The 20,133-nt window shown below is 48.1% G+C and overlaps 1 protein-coding gene across 4 annotated transcripts in view; it reads left to right on the plus strand.

The window, feature by feature from the left end:
- Positions 1-499: 499 nt before the first annotated feature.
- The window catches only part of SACK1E (scaffolding CK1 anchoring protein E), a 368,519-nt gene continuing 348,885 nt past the window's right edge, over positions 500-20,133 (plus strand). For 2 of the 4 annotated variants that reach the window (XM_085616491.1, XM_085616493.1), the window contains exon 1: positions 866-1,615. The gene's annotated coding sequence lies outside the window, so the exon portion shown is untranslated. Of the gene's footprint in view, positions 709-865; positions 1,616-20,133 lie in introns of those variants that run through there. The other 2 variants (XM_085616492.1, XM_085616494.1) reach the window with 2 other exon arrangements.

Raw genomic sequence — 20,133 nt, forward strand, 5'->3', positions numbered from 1 at the left:
CCACACACCATCAGTCTGAGTTTTCCCAATGACAGTCACTGTCACCCACTCTGGAAAAGACAGAGAAATGCAAAGAGAAATCGACAGATCTTGCTGGAAACTTGGGGGCATTTTATCAAGCACGGCGTTAACATTATCGCCGGTTTAGCGGCAGTTTTCTGCCGCTAAACTGGCGATAATTTTTAACGCCGTCCTTGATAATATGCCCCTAAACATTTCCAGGGTGTTCTAGCACGTCTAACTCCCTGCGCACATAAATAGTGCCCCGTCCGCGTGCCCCAGGTCTGCTCTTGCATTTACACTAAGATCGCCTCTGACATTCCCGGACTTGTCTCACAATCTGCCTTTAATGCGCTAGCGGCACGTTTGTTGTTCTCGAGGTGAATGTTCATTGTTCTTTCGTCTTTGCTTTCACCCCGGGCTTGGAATCTTGAACCAGGCGTTGCCTTTAACCGCTGCCTCTCGCAGCCCGTGTGGGCAGGTGGTGGCTTTAACTTGCAAATCAGTCAGCCGGTCTCCAGGGAGGAGGACGCTTCCTGGTAGCGAGGGGTGAGCACCCGGACCTGCCGCTGCTGGGTGTGTTTTCATGTGCCTTATGTTCACAGAGGAAGGAGCCAGTAAATGATACAGCAACAAGAAGGTGGAACGGTGGCCGAGGAGAGACAGGAGACTGAGAACAAGGAGAAAGAAAAGCGAACATGGGACAGGGTAATCCATATTCTGTTGAAAAACTTCCATTGTGGCAACAAAAGGAATAATGGCAGCGTGGGGGAGAGTACATTGTACATGGAGAGGGGGGAAGAATGTTATAATGGAGGGAATCAAAAGTGAAACAGCCAGAGAGAGGCAGAGGAGATCACAAGGAGCGAGAGAAGGCTGATACTATGAGAACAGAGGCATAGAGAAGTGATGCCCAAACTGCCAGAGGCTTAACTGGGACCGATAGCCTAAGAGCGGACAGGTGACACTGTAGGGACCGGTGCAAACAGAGCGGGGAAAGTGATAGAGAGAGGGAGGCGTAAAGAGGCTGAGAGCGAAAGGGACAGGAGAAGAAACAGGCTACTGTTTGAGAAAGAGTGACGGAAAGCGAGGCTGAGAAAGAAGGGACATAAGATATAGGGAGTGTAAAGATACTTCCACGAATTTATAGTACAGAAAGAGCGAAAACGAGAGGGGTACAGACTCTAGGAACACCAAAGAAAGGTGAATGAGAAGACGGGGGCCATGAGAGGAGACACACAGGTAGCGGTAGAGTTGAGACACTATCAAGAGAGAGACAAGCAGCGTGAAGGAGAGACCGCTTTCTAGAAGGGACAGCGAGGTGCCTGCCACTCATGGATGCACAGCGCGTCAGCGGGACGGCCCCCAAGAGGGCAGAGGGAGTGGTGACGACAGGGGGGGGGGGCAGCGGTAATCAGAGACGGTGAGAGCCGGACCCGGGCGGAAGCGCAGCCTCTGCAGGTGTCTCTACAAGGGGAGGGCGCAGGTGTAATGCCGCGTGGAGCCAGGTGAGGAGAGACCCCGTGCCCACAGGGGTGTGAGGGGCACCAGGCGAACGCTTGCTGCCCTTCTGATGGGGCTTGTTGAAGCCGGGGGCGTCACACCGCAGCCACAGGTGAGGAAGTACATACAACGCTGCCAAATATAAATGAATGAATGCAGTGACCCGCCTCAATGCGCGCCATCCTTCGGGGCAGTGGTGGTGGTGGGGGGTGGGGGTCTTCAGTTTTACTCTTAGTGGTAAGGAAAGAGGGAATTCTCGAGTTCCCCTTCACCGAGGAAAAGGGAAATAAAGTTGTGTTTTTATTGTGTTTGGCACTTTATCTGAACGCAACACACAAACCTTGTTTTTAGAGATATAATACACTTCTTGGTAGGTTGTCACCACGGCTGTGTACAAACATACAAATGTGATTAAAAATGATGTGCGTTCATAATGGAAGCATGGGTTATAAAGTCAGCCGGGTCACCTGAAAGCGCATTGTTGACTGAAGGAGTGGGCTCGGTAAATGTGCGATTTGTTTGTAATGGGTTACAGTTGTGGCCTAGTTTAAGACTCCCTCAAAAAGAGGGGGTCACTGCATCCTATTGATCGCGCGCACCCTCCGGCTTCGGTGTCAGATAGTCCTCTTTGGGATCTTATTCACAATCATTGGCATTTTCCAATGTAGTGCTTGCAGCTTCACACCATCATACATGCCAGCCCTCCCGATTCAGGCGGGAGACTACCGATTTCAAGGCTAGTCTCCCGCCTCCCGATTCCTGCAAGCAAAAACCCGATTCCTCGGGGTTTCAGCAGACAGGGCTTGGTATTGTGTAACGTGCTAATTCTTCCAGCAATAGTCAGAGTGGCGATGCGGGGGCTCTAGAAGGGGTGAAAAACCAACAAAGCCCCATTAACAAGCGAATGGTCTTTAAAAGACCTGTGAAGTACTCAGGGGTGGCTGTGTGTGTGTGCCTGGGCTGCCACACAGGTGTGTGTGTGTGTGTGTGTGGGGGGGGGTGTATATGCACTGCCAGCAACCTGCCAGGCCAGTGAGTGCAGAACACTTGCATCACCCTCTCTCTGCCTGCCATTGCGCTCCATGCTTCTGAAAGGTAAGAAAAAAACGCGCATTTGCGTTTCAAATGTCCGATCCTGCAGCAGCTCACTTCCAAGGCTCATACATGACAGTACCGATTCAAGGCCCCATTCTCCCGATTTTTTTTTAAAGAATCTCCCACTTTGCCCTTCTGAAATGTTGGCATGTAAGCACCATTCCCCTTCGCGGCACTGTGCAAAACCACTGCTCCTATTCCTCCACCCAGTGGCACTCTTGTCATGAATCTGACGATTAAGGATTGAGCGGCCCAATAGAAAATGTGTCCTTCGACTGCATTTTGCGCATCGACTGACAGCAGCAGGCGCTCAACCCACTAAACTGCTTTACAAGTGCTACCCGTGTGCGCCCCTTATTCGTCGGATTGTTCTCGACTCTCACACACTGTATGTGCCTTGTGCCTGTCACTTGCGCCTATTTCGCAGCATTTTCTGTAGTCAGCTTAGCAATCAGTCGAAAAGTAACAGTGCGCTTTCCAAGATCCCTCACTCGGCGACGCCAGAACGGAGCACGGAGACGCAGGGGAATGCCGCAATTTGTTCACACTGAAAGAACTGTGCGTAACTCGTACATTCATATATCCAGTTTCCACATCGGACTCCGTGGCCTGTGGTTTAGTGGCTCGCTCTGGGTAAGCCCGCCTGGTCGCCTCTCACCAGTGCCTGGGACCCCGGGAGTACTGTACCCCAGCCTGGGGACAATCACTTTCTTGTGGAAGGCTATAGATTAGAGGGAATCTACTAAAATCAGATTGAGTGAATGTATGAAAAACACTGCCCTCTGGATGTCGTGAACACGGGAAAGGCAAAGCTCTAGCTCTTCGGCAAACCCGCTTCTTCTGGTCTGAAGACTCCCTGATCAGACGCGGCCCCTGCCCGTGGAAGGGAGGTAGAACGCTGGGCATCCAGATATGACGACGGCCTCTCCATGAAGGAGCAGGCAGACCCCATCCTCGGCTCCTGTTTCGGGATCATGCGCCTTCTCAGGAAAGTTTTCCTGTGGCTGCCCCTCAGACCAGAACATCCCTCACTCAGGCTCTCATTGTAAGTCACCCGGACCATGACGGCGCCATTATGGTAGCAGCGAATGAAGCTCTCCTAGCCAACCTTCAGGAGGTACAAAATCCGGCTGCCCGCCTGGTTTGTAATCTGCCACCAGCTCCCCCTCAAAGCCAACGCTCAAACCTCTGCATTGGCTGCCGGTAAAGAAGCGTTCCCTCTCAAAATCCCCTGCCTAGTACACAAGCCCCTATTTGAAATGGCCCCCTCTATCTGTGTAACACGGTGCAGCTTTATGTGCCAAACGCGCAATATTAGGTCCAGTGGACAAGCTTTACTATGCCCTCCCTGCATATGTACAGCCGGATATGGGGGTAGATCATTTTCACATCTGGCCCCCCATCATTGGAACAGCCTAACCCTGCCCATGCGGTCCTGTCCTGACCCAGCCCTATTCAAAAGAATTCTCAAAACCTGGCTCTTCTAACTCCTTTGATCTTTTTGACCTTTTTAGCACGTGAAAGTGCAGAGAACCTCTCTGGGGTGATTCGTTCACACTTTATACATGTTAGTCACAAAACAGCACCTCATGGGCGGCAGGGAGTGTGCAGGCGCTGGCCTCTGCTGCGAGCCCCTCCTGGAAGGGGAAGGATCCGTCGAGGAGTAGAAGGCTCCTTGTCGCCTGCATACGTGTGTACCAATATATTGACCTGAGGTTTGCCAACGAGCCAAAAGGTATTTTTTGTGTATACATTTCATGCCGCTAAAATATTTCTGACTCCTGACTCAGTCACGCGCAATGTCCATTGGGGTAGAAGGCCTTCAGACCCCTCCCTCACTCACACCTTAGCCCTCCCTGCTGCCGCCTCCAGAGCACAAACACAAGCCTTTATGTCAATATTTCTGAACCTGGGAGTCTGTGGGCTCCTGCGGTTCCGCAACACCACGACTGTTCAAAACAAAACATTAAATAGTATTATCAGATTAGTGAGGCATATCTACATAAAAGAGATAAAAGTGAAACTGAAAATGTTAAAAAAGTTCTGTAAATGTGAAGGAATTTGAAATTGGCAGCTAAAAATTAAGCAGGGGCCCTTCAGCTCGAGTCACCCAAGTACTGTGAACATTAGTATGGACAATTGGTGACCTCAATTAAAGCACTAATATACAGTAAAAAAAAGCATACATTAGCAAAAAAGACAAAGCAATATGCTCAAATTGCTTTGTATTTTAAGAAATAAACCGGCATTTTGAAATGCTCCAACCTTCCCCATTAAAATGTAGATTTTTGCACATGTTTTGCCTCTGTATTAAACAAAATATTTCATAATCAGGGCAACTAAGTGGTGGATGAGTGGTTGCATACATGCAGGCAAGGCGACCGGCAAATAATAAAAAATAAAGTCACTTACCATGCCTGCTGCACGTCTGACATCCTCCTTCACGGGCTCAAGCCTCCAGGAAATTCTACTAATCAATCCTGGTGCTACTCTCACCAGCATGAGAGCAGCGCCAGGATTGGATGAGGCGTCCTGGCTGGACGCTCCTTACGGCCATTTACGCCTGTGCTTGGTCTCCACCCAGCTGTCTAAGACAGCTGAGTGGAGAGTTGCAAAGTGCATGTCAAGAGAGCCGGCCAAAATGACATGTGTACATTGGAGGTTCCATCTTTCTCCTTCAGTCCAGTATGGTAACAATTGGCAGCAGAGGAGGACATGCCTCCACTTATCCCAGCTGGAGGCCGCTGCGCGCTAAACGTGAGAAATAAAATGGCAATGAAATAATTTCATTGTAATTTTATTTTTCACGTTTAGCGCTGCTGCTGGTGGGGGGGGCAACGCCCCCTCACCCTCACGAAGACACTGCTGCTGTTCATAATTTATGTATATGTTTAATATACACAAGCGTCCGTAGTTTTGTGTATTGTTTTGAGATTCAAATCACACAAATTGCTTAGATGGGGGTCCCTGTTGTCCAGCAGCCATTTATTGGGGGTCCCTAGAAGTAGAAATGTTAAGCACCGCTGCCTTAGGTGATGTGTGTTGGGCTGTACTGGGGATGGGGCCGCAATCATGACCTTGCAGGCCATCCAGAAGCTGAAGTGCATAAAAGAGAATGGAACTGTGATCCTGAGTGCAATGGGGTTAGGGCGGTGCTAGAGATGTGGCTAAACAAAGCACCCCTGCAGCACCCATGTCGTCAGTCAGCTACCTTCCAACCCCTGCACCTGTAGGACTTTTGCCAATGTACGCATTGTATGGAGCTCTCTCTCACCCTCATTGCCTTTAATCAATGCTTAATTTGAGCTGGTGGTTGCAGGTGGGGTCCACCGGCACTCATTTTTGGGACTGGGACTTATTTTTCCTCATGAGACTATCAGCCAGAGCAAGAGGGAGAAAACACAAGAGGGGCACAGAAGTAGGAAGAGAAAGAGGGACAAAGGGAGAGAGCTGGGATGGGAAAGAGCCTGCCGTAGCTCAATACTATGAGCGCTTGGTTAGAAGAGTGTTCAATTGCAGAGTGGCCTATATGGGAATGGTTTTGGGGTCTTCCTACAGCAGGCTGTGCAGGGCGTTACTACTAAACTCAATGGTTCTCATTTTACCAACCTCGGGAGGAATAGTAAGCCCTTTGGGATGCAAACATGTGCTCACACTGATCTTTGCAGCAGACACCCACATGACTACAATACTGGTTTTAGGCATAGCTACCAAGTGGGCCCATGTAACATGTGACACCTTCAGCCAGTCCCGGCTTTTTAGCCAACAACACTTTGCATGCTGGGATGTTTTAGCCCATCAATATCAAGTTATAATAAGTTAGAGGATGCAGTTCTCTGTGGACAAAAAGCAAGGACTGGTTTGAGGTTTCAAACCTGATAGGAGGCCACTTGCCAGCCGTGTGTGCTTTGTCAGTACACAGCCCCGTTCCAGGTTCCTAGATGATCAACAGGACTACAATTTCCAGAATGCAAAAAAGCTGGCCTCACTAGAGCTAATTTCAGATCAGTTATGAAACTGGATTTCAATACCTTAATGGTTGTTTACCGACGTGTGATCATGTTGATTGATCTCTGTTGGTCCAGTTAATAACCTGTCACTAAGCTGTTAAAAGTCCGCAAGTCACAGTCACACAATCAGCATGTCCTAACATTTTATCCTACAACTCTTTGTGTGTTGGGGGAGAGGTTAACTCATACCTACAATGTTATAAGAGCTACTACAAGTCCCAGAATGCAGTGTCATACTTTGGCATTCATTTGCCATGCTCCCGTCTGGGGTAAGCCCTTAGAGAAGTAGGGTTACCATTCACCCTACGCTATCAGGTATCCCACATTTCAGCACCGGGCTTCACTTTTGCAAAATATTGTTTTCCAGTGCAGTAGACTAGTTGGTTCAACTGAAAGGATCAAAGACTGCAAGACCCAGAATGCCTTAGGTTGTGAAACAGAGGCCCATGGCATCGATTTGTGGTCTCCAGGGGAGATGAAGTAAGTGACAACAGGACAAGCTATGCTTCCAGAAAGCCCCAACTTTCCAGTAGGGCTGATGTAAGATCAAGACAAGACCCGAAGACACCTTGTGACCCCTAGAAGCAACAAAGGCAGACAGGAAGTTTGTGGTCAAATTGCAACTGCCCAGTTCTCAGAAATACTTGCTATTGCTGCCAAGTGGCGTAATATAAAATGCCAGTCCTGGCATTGTAGCCAAAAGAAGCTTGCATTCTGCTACATGTGGCACCCCTGACAGAAAGCTTCTTGGCAGCCACGCCATGCCTTGCTCAGACCCTACCACCCAGCCTACAGCCCAGGTGTGTGCACGGAGCAGCCAGGTCTCCGGTTCCAAGCTGTTGCTAGGCTGCTTAATTAACCCACACCTTTCAGAACAGGTAAATAATGGCACAAGAAGCCGTCCAGGGCAGGCACAGCTCTCACTTATTTATGAGTCTTCTGAAGTGCACACATCCTACTCGGGGAGCGCCAGAGCAGAGATCGGGCGCCAGTTGTCCCGTGTCTGCTGTGAGTCCCGGAAGTTGCAGTTCTGTGGTACTGCTGAGCAATGAAAAACTGCTAGTAACCGAATGCAAGGAAAAAGTCTTGACTGGATCATTTATATGCATTTGAAAGCCGCAGCTCGAGACCTGTATGAGAGCACATTATAAAGAATTGCTTCAATCCAGTGGTCGAAGTGCCTTAAATAAAAGTGTGGGAACTGTGATCCTGAGTCAAATGGGGGCCGGGTCAGCGAGCGGGGGGGGGGGGGGGGCGGGATCAAAAGCATGTCTAAAAAGAACAAAACAGTCTATAGCTATTTTATTGGTCTTTCATCGTCAAGTGAGTAACTGCATGGAAAATACACGCCTTAAATGAAAAATAAATGCAAGTTAAACTAATCAGTGAGCCATGCACTGTTTTAGGATGTGAAAGCTCTGTCAGTGAATGATATCACTGCAGATATCTGTGTGTGTAATCAGAGAGTCACAGAATTGAATTCTGTCTGAAATTCAATTTTGGTTTGTGCAGTAGGAAATCGTGACGTGTTTTGAGTTTTACAAGCAATGAAAGTGTGTTTCATTCTGCCCCCTGAATTGGCAGAATTTGGTGAATCTGCATTACTCTTGTAATGTGTAGTTCTGGCCAAATTCTGCCTTTTGCTCCAGAAATGCAAGCTGGCCAGAGACATTTGGCGTCCCCTAGTGCAATTTTCCAAGGTGGCTGGTCGTGAGTGTTCGTGATCAGGGGACCTCTCGAGTAGATTTTCTACCTGAGCAGCAGCAAAATATGCTCGATTGACTTGCACTACTGGTGCTAAATTGCAGTGCGACATGCATGTTCTCTGCCCGTTGGTGGAACTCCATGGAATCTCGCAGAGTTTTTATGTAACTCTGCGGAATGCTCTGAAGTGAAACTCTGGGAGTTCCTCCCACCCCTAGTTATGAGGTCCCAACTTGTGACAGAAAGCACCTTGAATATGTATACCATTATTTTAAACTTTCATTAGACATATTAAAAGATAGGCTGCCACAGAGTGCCCAATAAAATTTAGATTTAAGATCAAAAAAAGCTTCCAAAATATAGTTCTGAGTAGTGTGCAGACTTTACCTAGTGTAAACATTTTTTATAACTGTCCATTAAAAGCACGCACTCCACAGCTCATCAAGTCACCTTACAATACCCCCCAAAAATATTACTTCATAAGTGAATTTTATCAATTAAAGCCTATGCGGGCATCCAAGCAGTCTTTACATTTGAAGATTATCCAAGTGTGCACATTTACATTTCTCTCAGGCAGCAGACACCCTGGCAGGAAGGCCTGGTTCTTGTTCACCTGTCTGTCCCTTCTTTCATCTTCACAGCACAAGAGACTCAATCCCCTCCACTTCAGCTAAGGTATCTCAAATGTCAGAATTAACTGTCCTGGGATGGTTGCCTTTTAACATGACATAAAGGAACTGGTTTTGTCAAATTAAAAAAGTCTAAGCAAGCTTTTTGGGTATTTATTTTTTGGGGATGGAGAGGTTATCGCCTCTTAGGTAATCTAAGCGAAAGTCCAGAGCTGCACCACAGCCTACAACCTCCTCAAGCAGTGATTTTTTTTTTGAATTGGCAGAATCAATCAGTCAATAAATCAGTTCATTTGTAGAGCGCACTACTTACCTGTGAGGGTCTCAAGGCGCTGGGGGGGCCGGGGGTGCTGCTACTGCTCGAACAGCCAGGTCTTGAGGAGTCTCCTGAATGCCAGCAGATCCTGGGTCTGTCGTAAGCGGATGGGGAGGGTGTTCCAGGTTTTTGCGGCGAGGTGGGAGAACGATCTGCCGCCGGCAGTCACTCGACAGATGCGGGGGACGGTGGCGAGGGCGAAGTCAGCGGAGCGAAGCTGGCGGTTCGGGGTGTAGAAGGTGAGTCGTTCGTTGAGGTGCACTGGTCCGGTGTTGTGGAGTGCTTCGTGAGCATGGGTGAGGAGCTTGAAGGTGATCCTCCTGTTGACGGGGAACCAGTGCAGGTCTTTCGGGTGGGCTGTGATGTGGCTGTGGCGTGGGATGTAGAGGATGAGGTGTTCTGTATGCGTTGTAGTTGTTTCTGGAGTTTGGCTGAGGTTCGTGCGTAGAGAGCGTTGCAGTATTCCAGTCTGCTGCTGACGAGGGCCTGGGTGACCGTCCTTCTGGTTCCGGTGGGGATCCATCTGTAGATCTTGCGGAGCATGCGGAGCATGCGGAGGATGTTGAAGCAAGAGGAGGAGACGGCGTTTACTTGCTGGGTCATTGACAATGCGGAGTCCAGGATGACTCCCAGGTTGCGTGCGTGGTCGGTGGGCATCGGTGCAGCTCCCAGTGTGGCGGGCCTCCATGAGTCAACCCAGGCGGAGGGGGTGGATCCGATGATGAGGACCTCCGTCTTGTCCGAGTTCAGTTTCAGGCAGCTGTTCATCATCCATTCGGCGATGGCCTTCATTCCTTCGTGGAGGTTGGATTTGGCAGTGGTGGGGGCCTTGGTGAGGGAGAAGATCAGCTGGGTGTCGTCGGCATATGAGATGATGTTGAGGTTGTGCGATCGAACAACGTTGGCGAGCGGTGCCATGTAGACGTTGAAGAGTGTCGGGCTGAGGGACGATCCTTGGGGTACGCCGCAGATGATCTTGGTGTCTTTAGAGCGGAATTGGGGGAGGCGGACACTCTGGGTTCTGCCGGTGAGGAAGGAGGTGGTCCAGTCCAGTGCTTTGTTGTGGATCCCTGCGTTGTGGAGGCGTGTGTGGAGGGTGTGGTGGCAGACAATGTCAAAGGCGGACGAGAGGTCCAGGAGGATGAGGGCAGCGGTTTCTCTGTTGTCCAGCATGGCCCTGATGTCATCGGTGGCGGCGATGAGGGCTGTTTGGGTGCTGTGGTTGCTGCAGAATCCAGATTGGGACAGGTCCAGGATGTTGTTCTTTTCAAGGAAGGAGGCCAGTTGCCTATTGACAATCTTCTCAATGACTTTCGCCGGGAACGGGAGGAGGGAGAGGGTCTGGAAGTTCTTGAGGTCCTTGGGGTCTGCCTTGGGTTTCTTGAGTAGGGCATTGATCTAGGCGTGCTTCCAGCTCTCCAGGAAGGTGGCGGTCCCGAAGGAGCTGTTGATGATCTTGCAGAGATGGGGTGCGATGGTGGACCTTGCTTTGTTGAAGATGTGGTGCGGGCAGGGGTCAGATGGTGAACCGGAGTGGATGGTGTTCATGATTTTGATGGTGTCTTCATCGTTGACGTGGGTCCAGGAGAGCAGGAGGTCGATGTGGCTGGGGGGTGGTGAGTCTGAGGTGTCTGTGTCTGTCTGGGGGGCCTGGTTGCTGAAGCTGACGTGGATGTCTGCGATCTTGCATTGGAAGAAGGAGGCTAGGGAGTCGCCGAGGTCTTGTGATGGCTGGATGTCGTTGGAGTTGGAGCTGGGGTTGGACAGTTCCTTCACGATGTTGAAGAGCTCTTTGCTGTTGTGTGCGTTGTTGTCAATGCACTCTTTGAAGGAGGTCCTTTTGGCGGTTCGGATGAGTTGGTGGTGTCTGCGGATAGCTCTCTTGTAGGCTGTGTTGCTGACCGGTGTCTGTTTGTGGTGCCTCCTCTTCTCGAGCCTATGGCAGGCCTGCTTTGATGCCTGGAGGTCAGCTGTGAACCAGATGGCTTTTCTGTTGGTGCGGCTGTTCGAGGGTTACTTGATTGGGGTGAGAGTGTTGGCGCAGTCGTCGATTCATTGCCTGAGGTTGAGGGCGGCGGAGTCAGTGTCGGTAGTGTCTGTTGGTGGGTTTCGGGAGAGAGTGGTGGTTAGCTGGTCTTCGGTGACTTTTCTCCAGCTGCGGTGGGGGGCTCGTTGTCTGCGGTGGTGCGTAGTGGGCTTCTCGAAGGAGAAGTGGACGCAGCGGTGGTTGGTCCAGTGGAGTTCGGTGGTGTGGCTGAAGGTGACGTGGTTGCTGGCGGAGATGATGGGGTCGAGCGTGTGTCCGGCGGAGTGGGTGGGAGTCGTGACGAGCTGTTTGAGTCCGAGGTTGGTGAGGTTGTCGAGCAGGGTGGTGGAGTCGCTGTCATTAGTGTTCTCGAGGTGGAAGTTCAGGTCTCCGAGGAGGATGTAGTCCGTGGCATGTTTGAATGATGGGATTCTAGCATGGAGGCCTTGCATGTGAAGCACGCACTCAGGAGGCTGGAGTCATAACCTGGCAAAGGGTTGAGTAGGGGCGGTTTCTCTTAGTGGGCGGAAGAGCGTCTCCCCACTTGCTGCAAGCGCAGTGGTAAACAGAATAATATAATGCTCATTACAATTTTATTATTCTGTGTGCCTCCAGCCGTAGCAAGAGGATGGTGGGGGCGTGACAGATTCCTGCAGATTGCAGGATGACGTTGTAGGTGCTCAGTACACATGTCAGATTGTCCGGCCAATCTGACATGCGCACTTCAAAGCCAGCAATCCCAACGCTATAAAACAGTTGAGGTATTGCAGGCACCAGCCCCCCAGCCTCAAAATGAACTCTGGGCTAGCCTGCTCCAACCAATTCGTTGGATTTGCGTTGCACAAGGAGGGAAGTCCTTCCCTTTCTTTCCTGCTCCTTGTCACTCCCAGGATCGGCACAGGGAGAGGAGCATTGGTTTGGAGTGCCTAGCAGCCGGCAGCATTTATGGTGAGTGCAGCACCATTAATTAATGTTGCCAGCCGCCACTGACTGACACTAGACAGAAGTCCGATCTCTTTCTCAAGCAGGAACATTAACTGTCATTTTTATTACTGCCTGAAAGCTGAACTCTTAGGTTGTTGCTAAACACAGTGCCCCACCTGAGGTCAGTACCGCTCTCCAGGTCAGCGCCCAGTGCGTCTGCACAGGTTGCACCACCCTAATAGGCCAATAATCATATGCTGGCACTTCCTGGGAACTCAGACAAGACCACAATCAGCCCAAACCCTTTTTCCTCATCAAGCAGCTGGTATGCACTCAGCAACCATAACCTGCCATTCTTGTCTCAGACCCAAGTACTATAACCCACTTATAAAGAAACATCGTTTTCAATATCAGAAACCCAATCTGCTTTACAAATCAACCTTTCCCAGCCAAAGTCTATTAAAAGGATTAACCTATCAAAGCGCAACACCACAAACCCCTTGAATGGCTCTGTTTATTGTTTTATATCTAAAAATCACACACTACTGTCAAGACACGCACCCTTAATATGTCTAACCGTGTCAAGCTCTTTTCAACTGCAAGCACATTTCCAGGTGGTGTCAAACCGAGTCAAATGGAACCCCACTTTAAAAGTCTGTCTTCAATCTAGAGCCGATCCAAAACTACAATTAAGTGGGGGCCGCCACAAAACCAAAGTAGAGGAGTAGGGGACGGGCGGGGGGAGGTGGTTAGGGATGGGGAATTTGGGGGAAAATAATGATTTAAAAACTTGCCTTTCTCTGCTGCTGCCTCCGATGCCGAAGGCCATTTCGAATCTTCAATCCCAGCAATCTCTGGAAAGGCACAGGCTCCCCATCCAATCCAGATGCTGTTCTCATGCTATGAGAGCAGTGCCAGGATTGGTCCGAGCGGCCTGGTCTGCCGCTTAGACACTGACTGGGAGCCTGCTGCTTTTCTCCAACCCGGCTGTGAACACAGCTGGGTTGGAGAAATAGAAGTGTGCATGTCTGTTTGGCTGGCCTGAGATGGCCGACCAAACTCAAATGCGCACTTCTAAGTGCCCACCACTCCTCCCTTCATAGCCCTGCCCGCCCCACCCTACACATGCATGCCAGCCAGTCACAGAAAAATAAAATGATATTGTTTATTATTATTTTATTTTTCTAGGACTGACTCTAACTAGTGGGGCGACGCTCCTCCGCCATTATGGAGGAGCTGCCCCTGGTGGCAGTTTTGACTTGCCATAAAGTAGCTCAGTGGGTTACTATGCCTGCTGCAAAGAACATATCTGAATTTGATGTTCATAGCTGAGAGGATTAGTAAAGCTATCCTTTACCAATGCTTTGAAACAAATTAAATGTATGTGAGAGAAGGGCTCTGGAGAGACGAGGGACATTCTTGCCAGGTGGTAGTGAGGGAATATGAGGAGGAGGTCATGTGGTGGTGCCAAAAAAGATTGTCGCACCGGGCCCCACCAGCGCGAAAGCCGGCCCTGCCTACACCTACAGAGTGAATGATCACTGCACCAAGTTCCCCTACCTGCTTATGCTACTGAGCATTGCCTGCCACTCATTTACTTGTGTCTGACCTTCATCAAGAAACGTGCTGTTGCCGGCCCTTGCGACTATGAGGGGAGGTGACACGGGTCGCATGGTGAGGCACCCCTTGGCAGTCTCTAGACTGACAGAGCTCTCCCATACTGAGCATGTTGGCACTGAGAGACTGGCTTTTAGGTCTCGCCTAGCGACGCATCGCATGCGCTGCTCGCCTTGGCGAGACCTATTGTTGTCAGTTAGGTGGGCAAAGGGGGACAGGACATGGCACGCGCATGGCTGGCAGCGTTAGCACAAGGGACAAGCAGGCGTGTGAGGACAGGAGATGTGCACGCACATACGGCTCAGCCGCTCGTTCCCTCTCTCCCTCCCTGTCTGAGCGCACACAGCATGCACGCTGTTTGCCTGCTCGCGGTTGCTTTCACTTTTGTTGCCAGCTCGTTTTGTTTCTTTTAAGCATGCGGCTTTAGCAATATAGATTTTGACTGTTTACCACTAGAGGGCGCAGCAGGAGATAATACGTAACAGCCTGCCAGCATTTGCAGCTGCAAGAAAATGGCATCACCGACAATTCATTAGCTAAGCCTTTGTGCATGAGATCGGCTTGCAGAAACTTGCAAATATCTTGCATTTGGGGGCTGTGGTTTTCTATGAGGTTACGTAGGTTAAAAACACACATCTACGTCAGCGGTTTCTTGTCATTGAAGGCGCAAGGAAAATGGGTGCTGACTTAGACAGTAGACATAAGCCTGTCAGCGGAAATGTCTTGTTTTGTTTCTTTTAAGCATGCGACTTTAGCAATACCTATTTTGACTGTTTACCACAAGAGGGCACAGCAGGAGATAATATGTAACGGCCTGCCAGCATTAAGTAATACTTATATATTTTAGATTATACACAGTGCTTCTTCTATCTGTAACAATACGCAATATCTCGGGTGCAGCTTTGGAGCGAATGCATAATCAAAGCTCCATACTTTGAAACCAATTTGAGGCTTGGCTTAGGCTCAACATCCTGTGATTCTGGGCAAATCAATTAACCTCACGTGCCTAAAAAGAAATCTGACCTTGGAGCGCAGGTAAAGCGCTCAAATACCTTCGGGTTGAGTTTGCTATATATAAAATTGCAAAAAAGAAAAGGGGAGTGGCTCCCGTCTTTCACATCATGAGCTAACTTCCTGCACCTTTGCATGTTCACATAATAAATAGCCTATGCCGCTTGGAACGTGGCATTTTATTATTGTATTTATATACTACCCTTATAAGCCATTTCAACACCTTAAAATTGGGTTTCACATACAGGGCATTGTGTAAGGCTGAATAATTGTACAGTTTGATGGCCAGTCTCAAACTTTATCACTTACTAGGGATACACAAAATGCTTCTTGAGAATTTGCTGAGAAAACGAGGCAGCATGATGTACCATCAATTAAACGAGGCTGAAAAAACACCCATCCTGTAGCCCAGCACAGTGTGAAATTTTTCTCTTTCTTAAGATGGATTTCTACAGTAGCTGCAGACGTATCTCATTTTATGACCAAATCGAGTATTCTGCATTGTGTTGTAGGAGAATTTGTTTTAAACATCAGAGGTTCACAGTGAATTATTGTTCTTTTAATGTGTTTCCTGTCACTTCCAACTTTTCATTTTTGTTTATCAGGACTAGGTAGCAGCTTTCTTCTCTTAAAACGATCGTCATGCATTATCACAAGTAGAACACCAGCACCCCTCCCCCGCCAGCAACTGTCTGGCTTCAAGTTGAATGCTTTAACCTTTGGTGTTCACTGGATCAATTAATAGACATTAAGGAAGGTGTTCCAATAATAACATTACAAAAATCAAAAGCATCATTCAATCATTCAACCAATCACAAGTTCAGACTACCAGTTTTACAGAAATAACACTTTAAATAAATACTTCTCAAGGCAGTGCTATAACGTATCTATTAGTGTCAAAACGTCAATGTTAAACAGCAGTAGACGTTGGACCACCCAGGATTATGTGCTGCATGACAACTTCGTAGAGCTCGGTGGCGGCGCGAGGAGGGTCAGCATGAGCCGCAGGGCGCGCGACCTACGCAGGAGGCTGAGAGGCAGCATGGAGCCCCTCTTAAAAAACACGCACGACACTGTGATATGCGTGTTAGACTACGACTAATCATCCTAATTAGTAACAAGCATTTGCAATGCACTAGGTCTCACATTTGCGAGAGTTTGAGCTATTAGCATTGTAAATGACAATGCCTTTTATTTATGTATTGGTTTTTTGTATCATAAATAAAAGGCATTGTCATTAACACTGCCAATAGTTTAAACACTTGCAACTGCGAGACCTATTGCATTGCAAATGCTTGTTTTTTCATTCAGAGCCCTTGTGGCCCAGCTGTCAAACAGTAGGCTTTACCTGTGGTGGGTCCAGATTGCTGGACCATGTTCTAGGAGACCTTAACCTGTTCCGTGACCTGTTGCAGCGGCCGCCGTCACAGCCCTGGGGCAGGTGGCCTGTGACCCGCTGATTATCACTGTGAAAGCGGGACGCCATGTGGACGGCTTGCTAGAATGCAAGCTATTTAAACATGTAAAAGCAGGCCATTAAACACCCCGCTACCACCGCACCGTCATTCCATTCACAAGAACCAGGCATTCCCCTCCCGACTGTCTCATCAACAGAATAGAAGGACAACAACTAGTCTGCCTCCATTACCTGATGAAAAGTAAAGAATGACAACAACTAATCTGCCTCCATTACCTGATGAAAAGTAAAGAATGACAACAACTAATCTGCCTCCATTACCTGATGAAAAGTAAAGAATGACAACAACTAGTCTGCCTCTCTGCACTCACTAAAACCGATAAAAGACTATATCCAACTTCCCAATTGTAAAAAAGAAAGGACAACATGCCTCTCTCATAATCAGTTAGGAAGAAAGGCGGATTTCAGGCTTATTGGGAATTATAGAAGAACCATGTCAAGTCAAATACAACTTTATTCAGACAAAAGACCAGAAAAGCGTAATACAGACATAAGAAACATACAATACGAATATAGGTAAAAATGACAGGCACAGGTCATGAAAATACATAAAGTTTTAAAACCATCCAATAAAGAGTATTACATTAGTATTCATAGCTTTTCAGTATGTAAAATTTTTATGAAATATATTAATGAATAACACAAATCCAGTGAACCGAGTGATTGCTGAAACGTTAGCCCTTCCTTATGGAGTCTCAGATTTAATTTACGTAAAATAGGAATCAAGACAGAGCGTCTTGGCTCTGAATATAAAGTGCAAAATAAAATAAAGTGGCTAGCGCTTTGTATTGAGGTGCCACCCATCACCCCCGTAGGGCGTCAGATCCCTTTTCCAGACTCCTGCTGGGGGAATGGAAACGCAGCCTTCCAAGCCTGGGAGTAGCTCGCCATTATCGATATGTGGGATTTTCAATCCACCCTCAGTACAGCTCAGTGCTACGTGTTGTGGATACAAGAGCCTACCTGACACTTGTCTCCGTACCCTAGGCACTTTCCAGGCAAGTATTCATACAGTGGTCCATATAACATTGTTTACTGCACAGCTTGGGTTGGATCCCAGTCACAGAGGGATTGTCATACAGATCCTTAAGCCTAGTGCTTTGAAGGTGTCTCTCACATAGGATAACCACTGTATCTGGTTAGTCTTATCTAATGACCCGCGATCAGCAATACAGGTTCTGGTCATAGCGGCCTTAGGTGTGCCCTAGATTTTAACCCAAAGTAATAAAGGAGCCAGACCAATCAGGTCCTCCAGATATGTCAGTCCCAGTTCTTCGTGACATATTAGAGTGGCTGTACTTCCTGGGACTGACACAAGTCTGCGGGTGAAGCTGTCGTCTGCCCTTCGGAGGATCCTGAAATTATTATAACCCCACAGTCCGCATTGTATATTCCTGCAGGAATGCACTTGCTCCTATATAGGCTGCACATTACTATTATTGGTTTATTTTTCAGCTTTCAGGCAAATGTAAATATGGTTTCAGTATTTCTAGTAAAAAGACTAAAGTCTTAATGTGAAAAGGGGTGCCCGGATAAGTGATTGGTTAAAAATAATTCATAAATAATTACAATTCTTTACCTTTGCTAGGTTGTGGTCCCTCTTTTTAAAACACTTGGACTTTGTATTAGGTCAACCGCAAGTCCTTACAAAAGACTTTGAATAGTCAACATGGAGATCTAGATCTTTCATAAACACCAGGAATAAATCAAGAAGAGTCTGGAGCCTATTTGCTGTGCGGGCAATTAGCACGCACCATCTGCATATAATAAAATGGAGACAGACTTATTCCCCTATATGTGGCATATCCTTCTAATTTTCCATCACAAAGGTATTTATCCTGTTGATGCATAGCAGGGAGAGAAAGGGGGCCAGGATGCCCCCTTTCCTTAACCCATGTGGACATAATATAGGGGTAGCATTCGCCCGAAGGGCCACACCCTTATTGTCAGTGGTGTGGGTGACGTATGAGTGTTAAAAGTTCCAACTCTACACCCATCCCACCCATTATGTCCCACCGCTTGTCCCGATTTACGAGGTTGAATGCACTTGATAGATCAATAATAGCCCAGTGTGCTGATTCATTTTTAGTCTTCGTGTGCTTTCCCAGATTTGGTTTGAGATTTATGGACTGTTTGATTGTTCCTATGCCTGGTCTAAAACCATATCAGGCATGGGATAGGACATTATTTGCTGAGACCCATTCTTCCAGGCAGGATAATGGAACTTGGAACAGAATTTTTGCACTAGAACCATTGACGAGATCAGTCTATAATATGTAGGTTGGGACTTATCCCTTTTTTTAAATAACCGGACTAGGAAATCAGTCTTTCAACAAATTCGGGATAGGGCCCTGTGTTACTGATCTGAATACATTTGTTAGTAACCACACCGATATCAACGCTCCGTCATGACATTCACAAGGAGCAGGCATTCCACTCCTTATTTTCTCATCAAAAGTATATACAGACAATAACTAATCTGCCTCCTTTACCTGATTACAAATAAAGAATGACTACAACTAGTCTGCCTCTCTTCTCTCATTAAAACTAATAAAAGACTATATCCAACTTCCCAGTTGTAACAAAGAAAGTGATCTTGCCTCTCTAATAATCAGTTACGAAGAAAGGCTGATTTCAAGCTTATTAGGAACTATAGAAGGACTAATGTTGTTTACTCATATGAAACACAAGAAAGATTATTGCAAACCTTTTAAATCAACCATAACGATCTAGGGTTCCTTGTACCAGAACTAGTCAGCACTGAGATAGGATTGAACTGGAATCTCACAGGTTCAGGTTGGCTCACTCATCCCATATTATAAGGACTAAACAATATTAGGACTATCCACCTATTTTAATTTAGTCTGCATAGTCCATCGGCTGCTACCCCTCACTCCCTTTAATGCCCCAAAACTGAGTATGTAGGGGTCCTCCTGATACCAGGACAACAGCTTTCAATTGACACAAAAGAAGGAGTGGACAAAGAAGACTGTTGACCCGAGAACCAAGGAACACAACTGATTTGGCAGCATACCCTGCCGACCTGCCTGCTGTACTCGACCCTCAAGGAGCAACATACTCATCCTGCCACTGTGCAAACTCCAAGACACCCAAAGGGCTGCCAGTGCTTAGCCAATTGCCAAAGGATCTTCCTTGGAGTAGAGGAGCTGCTCCCCTAAAGCCACAGGCACTAAAGAAGCAGCGCTCGGTACACTGACCCGCTGCCTACGGGGATAACCGACACAGCAGCCATCCAGGAAGTGGTAGCTGTGCTCCTACAGGTCACATCCATTCTCACTCCAAGTGTGGGGATGCCAGATCCGACCAGAGCCACACAACACCAATATCTGGAGTACTGGACAACTCGCCACAGCCAAGGATTGATGTTTCCAGACCAGACACCAACACAGAGGAAAACCAACCTTCAAGTTGCGGGACTTCAAGGACACTTAGACCCACAATGCGAGTGGCCCTACTTCCCGGTTTGCCCCTCTGAAGCAGAAACCAAGACAAAGGAAGAGCCTCTGACCGCCCATACCTCAAAGTGCCTCTGCACCTGCACCCCACAGACCGAGTCCGAGGGAGGTGATGGTGCCAACGGGGTCCTGATACCCTCAAAGGCTAAGCCCACCCTTGGGTTTAACAAGACTGGACCTCCGTCAAAAGACACCAAAAGACACCACTGCACCTGAGCCCCACAGCCCGAGGAGACATGGATCAATGGTGTTTTCTATGGCTGAGCATCTGAAGGGTCGAGCCCCCCTGTGGATTCCCCTGGACTGGTCCCCTAGTCCCAGCTTGCAGCCTCTTTCTGACCGGAC

This window comes from Triturus cristatus, chromosome 7 (genome assembly GCF_964204655.1).
Source record: "Triturus cristatus chromosome 7, aTriCri1.1, whole genome shotgun sequence".
Taxonomy (NCBI): Eukaryota; Metazoa; Chordata; class Amphibia; order Caudata; family Salamandridae; genus Triturus; species Triturus cristatus.